Raw genomic sequence first — 18,090 nt, forward strand, 5'->3', positions numbered from 1 at the left:
GGCTGGGGCCAGGGCTGCGCCAGGCTCTTCCTGGCAGGGGCAGGGCCAGGTCGTGCTCAGGGCAGGTGGCGGCAGTGCTGGGAGGGGTCTATGGGAGTGGGGGCTGCAGCCACCCCAGAATTCACTATAGCCTCCCATAGTCCCCCCTCCCAGTGCTACTGCCTCCTGCCCCAAGCACAACCTGGCCCAACCCCTCCCCCAACATGTCAGGAAGAGCCTGGCACAGCCCTGGCCTCAGCCTACAGTGGCAGTCCACCCCACCTATACCCCACACAGATCCAGGGGTGCACCTCCCGAGGTGCACACAGTGGTGAGAGCTGCCCACGACTTGCACCCCCAGGATGAGCTGCGGGTCTGCCCCACTGCCTGCCTTGCCCCGGCTGGGCTGCACCTGCCCCAGCCACTGCCCCCACCCCACTCCCTTCCTCACCATGGGGGCCTTAATCTGCACACCCCTTATTTCCCCCCTCCCCTTCTACTACAACAGACTTACCAGCCTCACGCGGCTCTCCAAGCTGCTGGGCTGTGCTCCTGGCTGCCTATATGCTGGGTTGTGGCTGCACACACGCATGGGCATTTACTGGCCAAATTATCAGCCACATCAGGCCAATTTCTGATACACTCAATTTTTTTAATAGATGTATCAGTACATCTCTAGTGAATATTATCCAATATCTATAACTTCATAAAAATTAAATCCAGAAAGGATCACTAGATCCTCTGGTCTGGTCCTCTGTATATCACAGGCCTCAAAGTGTCACACAAATTCTCTCTAACTAGTCCCAAATTTTGTTTACACAAAATACACATATGGCATATATTCCTATCCTTATTTTATATGGATCCCAGAAATTCAGGCCACATGGTCTGTAGTTTGATTTCACCTCTGATTTTCAACTGAAGGATGGGGCATTTTGCCTGAAGCTGGGTTTCCTTTTTATGCGTGTACTTGTTCTTAAGCACCAACTGCCTGACTGCCCCAACTCAGTCCGCTAGTTCAGACTTTTGCCACAAGAGGGCAATCCAATGGAAGAGCCACCTTCCAGCCAGTACAAAAGGGTGGGGAGGAGAGGGGGAATGGAAAACCCCATGTTGCCTCTTGGTTTTATGCATATGCATCCTCAGAATGTTAGTAGCTGCTGACTTCAGTGGAGCTATACAATAAATAAGTTAGGCCCCAGTATGCTTTTACATGTACATATTCTGTCTAACAGAACATGCATAATTTAGTGGATATTTAGTTTATCAAAAAATGGATAGCTAACATGTTCTCTTGCCCAGTCTTGCAATTTCTGCCTGTCTCTCACAATAGTTACTATTTTTCTTAAAGGGTCAGCTTCCAGGAAGATAGATGTATGTGAAAATCCTAACTTTCGTTAATGGAGGTAATTACCAACCTATTTCAGAGTTATAAAACCCTGAAATGTGATGTACTAGATGTGTATGGGGTTATTATTCATCTAGTGGTGTCCTATGTATTGAGAAATTCTGAAATCTCTACAATGATTTTAACTTTAAATGTTAATATCTATTTCAATAGGTTTTTCACATACTAACAATGTGTGTTTTCTGTGGAGAGGCAGCAATTATTAATATTTTTTTTTCCATTTATTTAAAAACAAATCTATATAAGCACAGTCAATGAGATGCAAGTGCATCCCCATCAAAAAAGGTAGGTTAGCAAAAGGCAAGGAAGAGGCCTGGAATTATAACATTTCTGCTAATAGAGAAAATAGATCATCTATTTTCCACTGAAAACATACCATCCTAGCAAGACTCATAGTTATGTAGACAAGTAAACCTTATCAATCCAACACAGAAAAGCAGTTATGTATCCATCCGTCCGCCCCCCCAAAATTACTCCACAAGTATCTGGACATATGCTTAGACTGAAGAGAGCAAAACCTGGTCCTGAAGAGACAAAACCTGGTCCTGGTCCTATCTGGTCATCACGGGAACCTACGAAACACACTAATCACAGTGCAGAGCCCAACAAGCAGTGTAAACTTCTAAAACTGGTCTGGTCCCTATACCTACTGGCCCTTACACCCCAGAGTTGTCCCAGAATTGTACTATAGCTATACATAGAATGTGGGCCTGATTTCTAATCACACCCCTTATTGCTCTTAGGAGACGTAATAAATACAAGACACTTGAGCAGATCTCCCTGTTTCAGTGTGATGTCTGTCTTACTGGGTGCATCAACATGAGATGTTTACTGCAGAGCATCGGCAGTAAATGTCTTGTGGCTACATGTGCAGGGCTATTAGGCTGGAGTAAACTAGCAAACTCCACAGCAGGGTAGTACTTGTAAATACAAGTACTATCGTGCCATAGAATTTTTTACTCCAGAGCACTGCACATGTAGACGCTGAGGCAGCTGGCTGGAGCATGAGGGTGCTTCAGTACAGGAGCTGCCTGCTGGCTAGCTGCACACCAGAGCACTCTTGTGCTCCACTTGGACCCTCTGCAGCACGCTGAGTCGGGGGGAGTGTGAGAGCCCAAAGGATACTTGCTTGAAGTTCAACCCTGGCCGGGAGCACAGGTCTCACCAGACCTGGACATCCACGCTGCGACGGGAGCTTCCCATCCGCACCTGCCCGGCTTTACCTCCTCACCAGGTAAAGCAGATTGGGGCTAAGCTGCAGTGTGGGCAATATCTGGGGGCGGAAAAGGGAGCCGGGGGAGAGGAGAAGAGAGAAGTCCAGGAGCCGGAGATACAGGAGGAAGGCGGTCACAGCTGGGTGAGTCCCTGGTTGGACTCCGAGGAGGGGGTAATACCCCTGCTGTGGGGGTGAAGAGGTGGAGGAAGGCAAAGTGGGGAGAGACCCTGGAAACAGCAGAGGCAGTGGATCCGCCTGAACTGGCTGCTGTGGGGTTTTGGGTTTTTTCCTTTTGATGTTCTCGGCGCCTGCTCGAGAACCCGGATTGGGACCCGGCATCCCTCCACGCGGGTGTGCAAAGGGGGTGGATCATGTGCCCCAAAAGGGGGTCCCTCGACCGGATCAGTAGTAGGCAGAAAGACGACGAGCTGAGACAGCTGCTTTTCCAATACCAGCTGATTGGGGAAGAGGGAGTTCCCCTCCTTGTTAAGCACCAGGCGCCGCCAAATAAGGCCGGCATAGGCATAAGCAACAAGGTACCCAGAAGGAATCCTGGGCAGAGAGCAAGCCGTTGGCAGGCTCCAAGAGGCAACGACGCCCCAGCCATCCGGGACTGGACTTCGACGACATCCCAAAGGCAGAAAAAGACCAAGCCATAAGATTTCAGTTAACCCCAAACAAAAAAAGTAAAATAAAATAAGAAGAGGGTAAATAAATTGGTTTTGCGTGGGTCCCTTTGTTGCTTTATCCTGAGGCTTTGGGCACTGAGGCAGCCCCGACGGCTGATCCGGGTGTAGGACGGGTAGTCACCGCCTCCCTTTCATAAACATCTTATTATCAAAGTCGTGGCAGACGGGGAGAAAGGGCACCAGACCTCACCCAGATTGACCATAAGGGGTGCAGCTACCCTGAGGGGACCCGTGAATGTCAGCGGGACATAGGGGCGCACACTCATACCTAGTGACTGCCCGGCAGGGAGTAGTCCCAGGCTGGCAGGGGCCTTCTGCCAGCCTGGGGCTACTCCAACGCAGCTCAATGTGCTGTGGCCCCTGGCACATGTGTAGACACTACACCTGGGAGCAATAAACACAGGAGAGATATGCACTGGAATTTATTGCTTCACCTTACTGGTATGCATAGATGTGCCCTCTGCGTAGGAACTTAGTGCACATCATTGCTGCTGTCCACACAGAACTGAGAGTGTCGTGTTCAGCATAGCAACAAGACCTTTGCTTTATCTGTCAGGTAAACATAAATGCATTATTAACAAGCACAGAGATCAAGAATCAATCAATGTACTGTGCATTTTTTAGATTTTTTTTTCTACAGGGTTCATGAATAACGGTGTCACACAGAGACGTACTTCTGTCACTACAGTTAAGTCTTCCTTGGTTTTGTGTCACAGCTGACCTCTGTAGAAGGAAGTCAAAATTATATGAGCCTTGTGCATTCTAAATACATAGAGGATCTGAAATTACCAAACTGCATGCGTAAGTCCCAGATAGTTTGGATATTTAGAATCTTATTTGAATTTCAACAATACACAGCACAGTTACTTTCAGTAACATCAGCCATTCATTTTCTGAACTTTTAGGATGTAAAATGTATCTTCAAAGCACAATCAACCCTAGGAGACTAAAACATTCTGCTTTGATCTTAATTTGAAAGGATATTAATATTGATGAAATAGAAGCTGCTCTGGACATTTCTTTTCTAGTCAACTAACGCCGTGTAAATATCAATACAATTTAGTTGACAATATTTTTTAAGGACTATATCCTTTGGTCTTTACTGTCAGCAGCAAAACTCCCATTAACTTAAGTGCAAACAGGATGTAGGCCTACATGTACAAATACATTTTTTTAAAAAGCTGTTTTGAGGTTTAAAGTAAGTATTAATTCCAAAAACTCAGGTGCCTGTGAGGGAGGGTAGATTCCTCCTCAAATGCTTTTTGGGGTACTTGCTGTCTTCATTCAAACTGTTTTGTTTAGCTGTTTTGTTTTTCTCAGTGCCAGATTTAATGCAGGGCTTCTTCCTCTGCTAATTGCTCCACTCATCTCTGCACACACTCTGTTCTCTTGATCTGTGGTTCAGTGAGAGAGAAACCACCTGGGATATAGCCATGGGGTAAGAGCACAGAGCTCAGAAGAACAATATTGCTTTCAAGGAATCTCTTATATGATAAATCTGTGAGATGTGCCAAGTCTGGATTCATGTAAATACCTGGGCCTAAGTTACTTGACAGTTGTTTTAAATTGTGTAAATTATAAATCATAAGCAACATATATCAGGCAAACTATAAATCATTTGCAAACTCTGGAACAGCCAAAAAAGTTTTCCAACATTAGAAAAAAGCCATCTGCTCCAGTGACAAAGGCCACAGATCTGGTGAGTCTTGAGGCCCAGCACTACTCCCGCTGACATAAATAAGACTAAGAGTGAACACTCAAGGGGATCGTTAAAAAATGAGCTTGAATAGTCCAAACAGCAGAAGAAGGATGTGGGAGAAACTGAGGAAAAGAGAGCAGGATGAACAATTTGACTTGAGAGAAGGGGAAGCAGAGGAGGAAGAAAGGCCACTAAGAGTAGACAGTGAGAGAGTACTGCACAGGTAATAGACAGTAATAGAATCAAAAACTTTACCTAAGTACCAAAAATGCTACTTTGGCAGCTGGGTAAGTGCCATTTATGCACATAAAATACAATAGAATTTGGGCTTCTCTGTCTATCAGTCAACAGAGACATTTTGGATTAGTTAAGAGACACAGTTATAGTGATAAACTCCCTAAAAACATGCACCCAGGTATCATCTATGATAGGGGTATCACAGACTGGATGAGGGTTGTTGGACCAGTCTGTGGGTTGAACTGGGCTACACCTGTTCTGTGTGCACTACATGTAGCTGGTCCAGACCCACATGCCATGTATAGCACACACTGGCCCCACTCTGGTGTTCTCTCTGCATGTGGTATACAGGTTTGGCACAGGCATAAGCTGCATGGAATTGCACCCTGGTTCCAACATAACGTGATCCAGACCAGCCCTGGAACCAGTGCACAGGGCTGATCCAGTGCAGGCACTACATGCAGCATACACCCTGGCCGCAACCCCCTATGCTGTCTGCAGCACCTACAGCATTAGATCCAGCCAGTGTGCCAGACCAGCTCCATGAGCCACATGCAACATGTGAGGTTAGTTCAAGACCCAGGGGCTGAATCATAGATCTCTACAGAACAGATCTGGTTTGTGGAACTTGTTTAACATTCCTGATCTGTAGTATTATGTACACCTATTTTTCAAGAGCTAGCTTTATAGTTTTTTTTATATGAGTGAGTTTAGGGAATTATTTACAACTCTTGTATATTTAGGCAACATGGTGGTTTTTATTTGCTTGGTCCTTGTTCGTATCAGCAGTCAGTTATGGTACTGCTTGTAACAAACTCATATTCCAGTTGCGTTGATTCTCTTTGTATAACAAGCAGTTTTCAATTTTACATTACAAGAGCTAGTATGCTTGCTTCCACACATCCATTTCAATGTACAGAGCCCATGGGCGGTTCCAGGGGGAGGTGCAGGGAGTGCAGCTGTACTTCCCCACCCCCTCCAAAGCTGTGTGGTGCTCCTGCAGTGAGCTCTCTGAACTCATTGACTCATCAGCACAGCGGCTGCTAGAGCCTGCACGGGCACAGCTCTGGAACCAAGGGAGTGAACACCACCACTGTCCTTTCTCATGGGAGGTATGTTTGGCAAGATTACTTGTATTTGATTCAATTTGCAGTGCCCAGTATAGGACAGGGAGGGGCTTGAATTACTACTGAAATGGAAAGATATTTTGTTATTGACCCCTTCCATGTCCCTGTATCATGTCATTTCAGATGATCTGCTGAGGAAAGCAAAGTAGGCCTAATAAATGTGACTGTAGCCAGGGTCGTGGGATAAGGGGGGCTATAGTGGTACAATTACACCCCCCTTTCATTCCTGTTCCATCCAAACTTCAAAACCAACTCCTGAGAGGTGCAGAAGCATTTATATTCAGGCAGTGCTGAGGGACTTAATTGACTTCATGGCTTGTTATCATCTACCTGATTCCTGCTAATCACTCTTCACTTTGCAGGTGTTAATGACTCTATCCTTTTTAGGGGTCTTGATGTTCCACTACTCAAACTATCCTTTCTTCTGCAATGTTGCTGTCTAATAGCCATTCCAGGTAATGTCTCTCTTCTTTTTTATAGCTCTGCAGACTGTTTCAGCTGTAGCTGAAATTCAGGTGTGGTAATGCTAACTCAAGTGTAAAAATATGACTGACGGTGAAGTATTGGAGGCAGTGTCAAGATGCTCAAGAAGGCTAGATTGTGTTTTACAAATCTGAATAAGAGATGCATATTTAATTATAATGACTACAGGACTAATGATACAACGTCTTTTGGCTTTTTTGCCTAGTTTGTTTGGTTTTTTAGCTTTATATGTATTCTAGCAAATCAAGTGCACATTCCAATAGTTATATTTGTTTTTGCTTTGATCTTAAACTGAATTATTAGTGCTAGCCCCCTCCCATACTATTAAAGTTTATAGTTTTTCTTTAACTGGAGAAAAATATATGTTGTGTTATATGCTGCACCAGACCACCTGCACCCTCCTTTTCAAAATCCTAGAGCCACCTATGATTGTACCACATGCGCTAGTTCTGACTCTTAGTCACATATATACATATACACATATATATACACACACATATGCACATATATAGCATTCTTCTATACTTTGCATCTCTCCACAGTCAAAAGTGCCTTTTGGTCTTTTTCCATATCAATGTCTTCAGGTGAAGCACTGCGTAAGAGAATGTACCAGAGACTTTCCCATTCCATGGTTATTTTAACATTAAGACATGGATAAAATACCACGTATAATGAACTTTCAGACACACAGATAATTTACACCTCCCTTGCTATGGCTGAATTTTATATTGTGGTACCAGCTTATGTTAGAACAATCCCTAGGGGAGCCTGTCTTCCCAGTCTGATAGAGGTTCATCAGCCCAAACTGTAGCTTTGTACTAGTGAAACTGCAGATTGTCACCCTCCAACAAATTGTGACAGAAAGGCTTTAGTTTGGACTCAGGACTTGTTTCGTTTTACTTAACTGGAACATATGGGTTTAGAGTTGCGTTTTCTTTTAAAGTAAATTACTATTGCACCTTTAGTCTAGTTTGAGAGTACAGTGGGGAAGTTTCTGTTATCTTTGCAGAAGCATCTCAGAACCACAATTACAGCCTAGGACCCCACTGTGCTAGATATCTGTGGTGTGTTTGACATTTCGTACTGTTTGTGCTAACCCTGTGGAGGTAGCCACTACTTTATGATGAACTAATCTAGAGAATTTCTTCAGGCTTTTGTTTTCCCATGAAAAGGTTTCAAGTACAGGAAGTTTCAGGCCCATTTCTGCAGCATAGCTAGTGCTATTACTTCCTTAAGTGAAGTGAAATGGCCTACATGATCATTACAATAAAAGGCATAGGAAGAAGGAGATGGAAGAAAGGTTTACCTGTGCAGATTCTTCACTCCTGTTTGAGGTGGAACTTTATTAACCACTATGTGAAATTAAAGATCCTGAATTTTTAACCCCTGAAAGTTTCCTTTCATGCCATTTTCTGCTTCTGTTCTCACCTCCAGAGCCTCTTGGGTATTATGAGCAAAGGTAAGCTATAAAAAGAAAGTTCTATGTATCTGAAGTTCCTATTCTAACAAGTCTGATTACCTGATCATTATCTCTATATGCACTGGATTTGGTGACTCCAACTTCCCGTGGAAAATTATATAATTGGAGATTGATTACATTGAGGGATGATGAGCTGATCGTCTATGCAGTCCCAGCAGCCTATGATGTTCTACAGGAAATACACATCACTGGTGTCAACTTCCACATTCCATTTATACTTTCAACCCTGCTCTTCTGTCTCTTCTAATAACTTTTGAATCTATTTATTTGACTTATAGTGAAGTGAACATCAGCCTTGACACACAAAGGCACTGTTTGCATTTATCATTGCAATGCTAGTATTTGACTACAAGAAGAGAAGATTTCTCTCTTAACAGAGAAATGAGTGCTAGAAGGGAGAGGTTTCCAAGGAGACCATTGCAAATATATTGTTCTATGAGCAGCAAACACAGTAACAAATTACCCCCCACACAATGTTGCAATTTTGCACTAATTAATTAAATCAGCCAAAACATTTCAAATGTCAGAACTACCTGGGTATGTTTGCGTGAATACACACTCACATAAAATATCTGGATACATGCATATACATTTAGCCTGTAAACATAATACCTGCAGGATCCTTTTTGTGACTATTGTTTTTGCCCATATGAAAATTCTGTCTGCAGGTGGTTGTTCAGATTTGTGCATGTGTCATGATTTTAAAATGTCATCATAACTTTACTCCACAGAGGGCCAGTGATAATTCATACTCAGAAAGCCAAGTCAAACCCTTGTCTGGCCCAATCTAAAAATGGTAACTTTCTCTTTAGGATAGGGGTGCTCAATCCAGATGTAACTGAGAGCCAAATCTGTCCTGCTGTACCATTACATCCAGCTACAGGGGACGATCCCCATGAATCTGCAAATTTGTTAGTGGAGGAGCAGTGCCACTGCTCCTCTGCTGCCAAACCTCTGGACCCATGGGGAGCCCTGGGCTGTATGTACTGGATAAAGTGGCTGATCCCAGGACACAGGACTAGGCAGGGGCAGTGTTGGTTTCCAGGGGCTAATCCTGGTGGGAAGGGCTAGGAGGGAACTGTGCCAATCCAGCCTGCAGACAGGTCTTGTGCCACTCATCTGGTCTGTGGGCCTGAAAAGCTGAGGCCCCCTGCTTTAGGACACATGTAGACAGGAGTAGCACTGTTGGTGTGTCAGAGTAAAAGCCACAGTCATTTTAATTGTGAATTCACTTCACCAGGAATCTGAGGGTTTGATTTTTTACTCATATTTATGCAGGTGTAAATCAAAAGCAGTTCCACTCACATTGATAATGCAGTTACAGGGGTGTATAACCCTTCTGTCAAGCCCTGGTGGCATTACAAGGGCCAAGTCCAATTTTAGGGGGTTTTGGCTTGAGCTCTCATCCGGAAATCTGGGAAAATTTCACCTGTACAGGGGGTCCCACAAGAACAACTTCCCCATTCACAAGCAGTTTGGATACAGAACTGAATATAAAAGTTTAATAAATGGAAAAAAGAAAATAACTAAACCTTATCAAACATAAAAACTATAAAGTACCCTAACTAGTAAACAACACCCCAAATAACACTGCAAATGTCAACAATGTTTTCAAATATTAAATACATCAAATATTAGTTATCCAAAATGTTTAACTCCCCAAAATATCACATAGCCTAAAATGGTAAACTAGTTAAAATATTAAATACTTCAAAATATCAAACACCGTAACACCTTAAAATCTTTAGTTTTAACTGTAAATTCCCACCCTGGGAGTTGCCACCTTCCTCTGCCCAGGTGGAAAGAGGAGTTTCTTCCTGGGTTGCTGAGGAAGATTTGTCACTACAAGCCAGCACTCTGGGGAGTGCTGATCAGATGTCCACTGCCTGCTACCTCTCAGGATCACCACCTCTTGGTGCTCAGGGTTGCAACTTGGGGATGTTACCAACACTTGAGAGTGCTGCTTAGGTTTGCCATTGCTGCTCAGTCATTGCTGTGCAAAGTCATTGCTGAGATGCGTTGCTAGGTTCTCTGTTGCTCTGGTTCTTGCAGTTAATGTGTACTGCCCGCCCCAGATGTCAGCTCTGGGTCTCACTTAGTAAGACAGCTTCAGCTGTTTCCCACCAGTGCGGGTTTATCAGCCTTAGTGAGAATGCCCTCAAAGGGGAACTCTGTACTGGAGTCTCTCAGGGCTCTCCTTTCTGTCTTATGCCTGAAGCTTTCCTTCTCAATTCTCCCCATCCATCTGGGAACTTACTCCTCCTCCATACAACTGTCTCTTAGGACAGGGTATAGACACACACAGGCTCTTAACCTTATGACCCTGCATACCAGCAAGGGCTTACAAATCCATAGTGAAACAAAGCTCTAGTACCAGAGGACATGATCAAAAACATATATACATAAGCAGGGTTACAGATGTAAAATGAACAGAAGCAAGAGGAGAATTGGGTCCTGAATTTTTAACCCTGGAAATCTCCCTCTCATGCCACTTCACATCCCCAGAGCTTCTTTCCTATTCTGGACAAAGGTAAGCTTTAAGCAGAAAGTCCTATATATCTGAAGTTCCTAGCCCTAACATTATTCCTATGTGCATTAGTATTTGTGAGTCACACAGCCTTTATCTCAAAGTCTTTGCCCAGTCTTTGCTTGGGGAAAGCTTGTATTAAGGTCAATGGGAAATCTGCTTGCGTAAGGATACAGCAGGACTTCTGGATTTGGCCCAGTGCATCTATAAAAAGAACGGAGTGGCAAGAAAATGAAAAGCCTGCATTCCAGATCTGCTGAGCAATGGGTTTTGAGTCCAGGATTTTCCCTGAGCAGTGGGGAATGCACACCATAAAATGCATTAAAAATGGGTGACAAAGCAGTGGAGAACCTGGCATTTTTTTTACTGCAGCACGTTCCTTTTCCTCTTTTGTTTTCAGAAGGGCAGCATTTTGTGCACCTTTCTAGTAAAGAGGCTATTGGGAGTAGCTTGCAGCATTATGTAAGGGGGGACCCATCCATGCACCTCATGGAACACCCAGTTTGGGCTGGCATTAGAAAGTTATTATAAGACAAGGTCTTATGCATTGTCTGTCATGTCCATTCATCTACTGCCTAAGCTGGTCATTTCATGATAATAGTTAGCACTTATTCCATTTATCCAGACACCCCAAAATACTTGACAAACTGATTTGTAAGCCTCATATATGTAGCAGTCTGTCTTTCCATCACTCATGGTCAGTCGCTTTGAAGCAAAAAGGTGGCAGACCAAACAGCAAACAAGAAAGCTGAACCCAAAACAGCTTGGGGCAAAAAGGAAAGAATGTGGGCCAAATTTATCCCTAATTTAAGCTCTTTGTCATTGTAGCTTTCTGTGCCTATCTGCCTGAGTGTCGCACTTCTGGGTCTCCTTTGAGCCCTGCCGTTCCCTTCGGGACTGTACAGTCAGGCTACTGGGAGCGGTCTTGGGTCAGCTCCCCCAGGGGTCTCTCCTGCCACGTCTTTGATGGTAATTAGTCTTCTAGCAAGAGGAAGGTGTTTGGTCCCATCTCCCCTGGAACCTCCCCTCAGTCGTCCTCGCGGCCTCTGCTTCTTGGGGCTCCACCTCCCCTACACCCCGCCTAACACCAACCATGATGTTAACCGTTGGGGCTGGTGTTCTGGCCCTCACTGACGCTCAGTTTCTCAAGGGCTTCAGCTGTGGGCTACAGATGGCACTGGCACCGAGCATCAACTGCCACCCTTCGGTGCTCCCTGGCTCATGCGGGGTCTGGCTCTACTCGGGCTTCGGGTCCCCTTGGCAGGTTACTCCCCCGCTGGGTTTGGTACCTGTTGCCCATTGTCCGTGTCCGGGCTCTGGCTTTGTTGTCTCTGTAGGTGTCCCAGTCACTGCTGCTGGCCTCCGTCCATGCCAGTCTAGTAGATGAGTCCTTGGGCCCTCACTGGCCCGACTTGTCTTCTGCGTCTCCCCCTCTAGGGTGCTACCACGTCTCCTCCACTGCAGGACCTTTGGTCCCCCCTGACCTCTCCAAGCTGGTTGGAGATGTCACTTCCTCTTCCCCCAGTTTCCTTCCTGCTGGGCTTTTTATCCTGGTGCTAAGTGGCCATCTGGCCAATCGCCCTCAGCACGCTCTTACAAAGCATGCCCAAACAGATGTGGGAGCCGTTCCCAGCTCCTCCCAGCTCCACTGCAGGTTTTCCCTTTGATTTTGAACTTTCACTTTCGCTGTTGCCAGCCGCTGGCATGGCGTCCCACTGCCTTTCTCCTGCCGCAGGTAAGTTTTCTCTACAGTCATCCATACTCATACAAGGGATGGATTTAGCCTTGTTTTACCACATTTAAATGGTAGGAGATTCCATGCAGGAGATTGTAAAGAAATTTAGCCAAGACAACCAGAGATTAACACAACCGTCTTTTTGCAAAGTGTGCCATGGTCCAACTTTTTTCCTCACTGTTTCATATCTAGAGTTTTGATGAGGTGCTTTTCTCTTGCTCCTTTCACATGCAGGCATGAGACAGCCATCAGGTAGAAATGGACAAAGTGAAAAGATTCTATAGTCAGAGTGAAGTGATGTATTTGGCCTTTTAAAATACAGTTGTGCTGTATTTCTTTTTTATCTTTGAGGTCAAAACTTTCCCCAGTTTTTAATAACTTAGCACCTGCTCCAACACTCATGAGAGTCAACAGAAACATTCCCTTAGGAAATTTGGCTCTCAGGAATGATGAAACAAAAGTTATTGAAATAAACAAACTCCATATAGGTATAAAGTCATTTTTCCATCATTTAGATTCTTTAGTTAATCAGACATGTATAAGTTCTTTGCATCCTTTTGTCAGGTTGAGAAGAGGTAACAGATCACAGGTCCATCCGTTCATGCAAGCTTTCAGTATTCAGGGCATTGCACTGCATTGCAGAACAGGTGATTCCCCATGGAAGAAAAATATATTATTATCTGTTTCTTATGTGAATGATGTGTTTTCCTTTGGCTTCAGCAGCAAAAACCCAGGAGCTGATTCAGTTGTTTCCATTTTTGTGGTGATTCTTTTTTCCTCCCTTTTCTTACACATGTAAGAAAATGCCTCTGAGAATCATTCATCCATTGCCAGTTGCTGCATGAATTATTGTTAATCTCAACATGGTATTTCAGCTGGTAGTGCTCAATAGGTCTCCCAAACTTGCCCACTAATTCACATTAAAATTAATTTAAATTCAGCTTTGCCCACTAAGTGATCCAAGGGGGACGCTTTGTCCCTCCAGAGCTTGTCTAAAATCTCTCCCAGCTTTATAGCTCTTCTAATAAAATATATTACCAAAGATTCTTGCTCCCCACTACTTTAGGCATTCAGTTGGTATAATCTTAAGCAAAGAACTGTGAAACAAGCACTTCTCTTTATAGCACCACATAGCCAGAATTAATCTTTGAAATCCTGGCCCTGGGAAGCTGCTGACACATGTTCGAGTCACTCTACTATCTTTTCCCAACAAATGCATGTAAGATTTTGTTTGTATGCATTCATTGCAAAACTGCTGAGGGAACTGCTGACATATTTATATCACTTGCCAAACATCACAATCAGTGGCTCTATGACCTTAAATGGAAACTCACCTGTGAAGGTATCTGTTTCCTTTCTGACGTTGGAGGAGTAGGATGAATATCGCAGAAGAAAGTAAACAAACCTGACTGTGTATTTGCCATCTGTTTCAGTCTCTAAGATAGAGCAAGCTGTCAGCTCTCACTTTGACCCACCCTGCGTTCTCCTGGAAGCCATGAATGATATTTCTTAATTTCACACATTCATCGGAACAGAATGAACTCACCTGGTGATACGCTCTGTCAAACACTGACACAAACAATAAGATGAAGGACCAAATCAAGCTGCTCTGCGTAAGCATTGTTGACTTAAAAATCTGGCCCTGGTATAATGGAACTGTACTTGGGGGAGTAGGTTTTAGAGCGGTTATTTGGGAAGTGATGTGGCTGGAGGCAGACCAAAGTACACTGAGGAACGTAGCAACATAGGATTGGAAAAGACCTTTGCAGCTGTTGAATGTAGCCTCTTGTGTAGGTAACCATGGAATCAACATTTGTCCAAAGGGGTCCTCAAGCACTCCCACTACAGTCCCTCCTGCACACCCCAGCCAGGAAGCATCCAATTAAAAAGAAAAAAAAATACCTATGTTATGCCACAGGAAACAGTAGGAGAAACAAGGGCACCACCAGTGTCTTGGGCACTGCAACCACAAGAAATTTAGGAGTGAACACAAAAAAATTAGATCTGGGCCCATGACTGTGGACCATCTCTCTAATATCTTGTATGTAGGGAGAACACCAGGGCAAGAGCCATGGGTAAAATCCACTGGCTGCAGGGGTAAGTGTGGAAACTTTCTTCCCTGGTCTCCCCCACACTGAAGCACTTTTCAGGTTTTCTGCACAAATGCAGTTAACTTGGGTTCCAGGTTGCTGACCAGCAGAGTAACTAAGCAGGGGGTGACTAGGCACCAGCTCTGGGTGCTGACCTGTGCATGGGGGGCCCCCTAAAAATAAAAGCTACTGCAGATGCTCTTTGGCCAGCATCACACCCAGCAGCCTGGCTACTCCCTGGGATACAGAAATGCCTACATATGCTTTTGCTGTTGGCCAGGATTTTGCACAGTGGTGTGCCTTCTTGCATTTGCATATCGTAGATGGGTATTAGACAATGCTTAATCTCTTTACATTTATTTTTCTTTGTCTGAATGAATATTTGTTCTTCTGCCAGTTAACTCTCAGTGTGTGGTTTGTATCCACCTTTTTAAACATGTTTGCTGTCATGGGTACTTGACTTGAGATTGAAAAGATTGGGAGTATCAACCTTAAAGTCAAAATGAATAGATGTATGAAAGGTGTGAAGAGATCAGAGCAGACGCCTTTCTTTACCTTGCCTCCAAATGAAGGATAAGGGATGTTTATTGTAGCTGAAGTGTAGCACAGTCAAAATGGATATAATGAAATACTTCTGTGCACAAATGCAAACGGTTGTCACTGATAAAAGACATCCTCAAGTCAAAAGCTTAGCAGGCTTCAAAACAGGATTGGGGTCTGGTGCAAAGCAAGAATATTCAGTTACAATAGTAAATCACAGAATCATAGAAAATTAGGGTTGGAAGGGACCTCAGGAGGTCATCTGGTCCAACCCCCTGCTCAAAGCAGGACACCCCAGTAAGATCATCCCAGCCAAAGCTTTGTCTAGCCAGGTCTTGAAAACCTCCAAGGATGGAGATTCTACCACCTCTCTGGGTAGCCTGTTCCAATATTTTACTACCCTCCTAGTGAGCAAATTCTTCCTAATATCTAACCTAAACTTTCCTTGCTGCAACTTGAGACTGTTGCTTCTTGTTTTGTTATCTACCACAACTGAGAACAGTCTAACGCCATCCACTTTTGAACCTCCGTTTAGGTAGTTGAAGGTTGCTATTAAATCTCCTCTCAGTCTTCTCCTCTTAAGACTAAATAAGCCCAGTTCCCCTAGCCTCACTTCATATGTCATCTGTCCCAGGCCCTCACTATTTTCGTTGCCCTTTCCCAGATTCTCTTCAATTTGTCCACATTTTTTCTGTATTGGGGGGCCCAAAACTGGACACAGTACTCCAGATGTGGCCTCACTAGTGCTGAATAGAGGGGAATAATCACTTCCCTTGACCTACTGGCAACACACCTACCAATGCAGGCCAGTATGCCGTTAGCCTTCTTGGCAACAAGGGCACACTGCTGGCTCACATTCAGCTAATTGCCCACTGTAACCCCCAGGACATTTTCTGCAGAGCTGCTGCCCAGCCAGACAGCCCCCAGCCTGTGTTGCTGCATGAAATTTTTCTATCCTAAGTGCAAGACTTTGCACTTGTCCTTGTTAAAACTCATGAGATTTCTTTTGGCCCAATCCTCCAAGTTGTCTAGGTCACTCTGAATCCTAGCACTACCCCCCAGTGTATCTATTACTCTTCACAACTTGGTGTCATTTCAAACTTGCTCAGGGTGCACTCTATGCCATCTTCCAGGTCATTGTTGAAGACATTGTACAAAACTGGCCCCAGGGCTGAACCCTGGGGCACTCCACTTGATACCGGCTGCCAACTAGACATTGAGCTATTGACTACTATCCTCTATGCCTGATGCTTCAGCCAGTTTTCTATCCACCTTACAGTCCATTCATCCAGCCTGTACTTCCTTAGCTTGCCTGTGAAAATATTGTTGGAGACTATACCAAAAGCCTTGTTAAAATAAGGTACACCACATCCATTGGTCTCCCTGCATCCACAGAGCCAGTCACCTCATCACAGAAGGCAATCAAGTTGGTGAGGCATGACTTGCCCTTGGTGAATCCATGCTGACTGTTCCTAATCACCTTCTCCTCTGAGTGCTTAGAAATGGATTGCCTGAGGATCTGCTCCATGATTTTTCCAGGGACTGAGGTGAAGCTGACTGGTCTGTAGTTCTCTGGATCCTCCTTTTTCCCTTTCTTAAATATGAGCACTATGTTTGCCCTTTTCCAATCACCCAGGACTTCTCCTGATTGCCATGAGTTGTCAAAGATGATGGCCAATGGCTCTGCAATCACATCAGCCAACTCTCTCAGCACCCTTGGGTGCATCCCATCTGGCCCCATGGACTTGTATATGTCCAGTTTTTCTAAATAGTCCCTAACCTGTTCTTTCACCACTGGTGGCTGCTCACCTCCTCCCCAAACTGTGCTGCCCAGTGCAGTAGTCTGGGAGCTGACCTTGCCTGTGAAGACTGAGGCAAAAAAGGCATTGAGCACTTCAGCTTTTTCTGCATCCTGTCACAAGGTTGCCTCCCCAGTTCAGTAACGGATGCACACTTTCCCTGATCCTTCTCTTGCTACCAACATATTTGTAGAAACCCTTTTTGTTACCCTTCATAGCCCTTGTTAGCTGCAACTCCACCTGCACGTTGGCCTTCCTGACTTTGTCCCTGCATGCCCAAGCAATGCTCTTATATTCCTCCCTAGTCATTTGTCCAAGTTTCCACTTCTTAGAAGCTTCCTTTTTGTGATTTAGTTTACTGAAGAGTTCCCTGCTAAACTAAGCCTGTCTTCTGCCATACTTGCTAGTCTTCCTGCACATTGGGATGGTTTGTTTCTGCACTCTCAGTAAGGCTTCTTTAAAGTACTGCCAGCTCTCCTGGATTCCTCTCCCCTTCAGACTGGCTTCCCAGGGGACCCTGCCCATGAGTTTTCTGAGTGAGTTGAAGTTTGCTTTTCTGAAGTTCAGGGTCCTTACTCTGCTGTTCTCCATCCTTTCTTTCCTGAGGATCCTTAACTCAGTCATCTTGTGGTCACTGCTGCCCAAGTTGCCATCCGTTATTACATTCCCCACCAATTCTTCTCTGCTTGCGAGCACCACATTAAGAAGAACATGGCGCCTAGTTGGCTGCTTTGGCATTTGCACCAGGATGTTGTCCCCAAGACTCTCCAAAAACTTCCTGGATTTCCTGTGCACTGGTGTATTGCACTCCCAGCAGACATCAGGGTGATTCAAGTCCCCCATGAGAACCAGGGCTTGTGATCAGGAAACTTCTGTTAGCTGTTTGAAGAAAGCCTCTTCCACCACTCCCTCCTGGTCTGGTGGTCTATAGCAGACACCCACCACAGCATCACCCTTGTTGCTCTCCCCTCTTAACCCAGAGAGTCTCAACAGGACTATCTCTAGCTTCATACTAGAGCTCTGAGCAATCATATGGCACTTTTACATAAAATACAACTCCTTCTCTTCTCCCCTGCCTGTT

The 18,090-nt window shown here is 44.7% G+C and overlaps 1 pseudogene; it reads right to left on the bottom strand.

The window, feature by feature from the left end:
- Positions 1-15,100: 15,100 nt before the first annotated feature.
- Positions 15,101-17,267, bottom strand: LOC109296505 (annotated as a pseudogene).
- Between the last annotated feature and the right edge of the window lie 823 nt (positions 17,268-18,090).

This window comes from Gavialis gangeticus, unplaced genomic scaffold (genome assembly GCF_001723915.1).
Source record: "Gavialis gangeticus isolate Ggan-Ray unplaced genomic scaffold, GavGan_comp1, whole genome shotgun sequence".
In the NCBI taxonomy this organism is placed as follows: domain Eukaryota; kingdom Metazoa; phylum Chordata; order Crocodylia; family Gavialidae; genus Gavialis; species Gavialis gangeticus.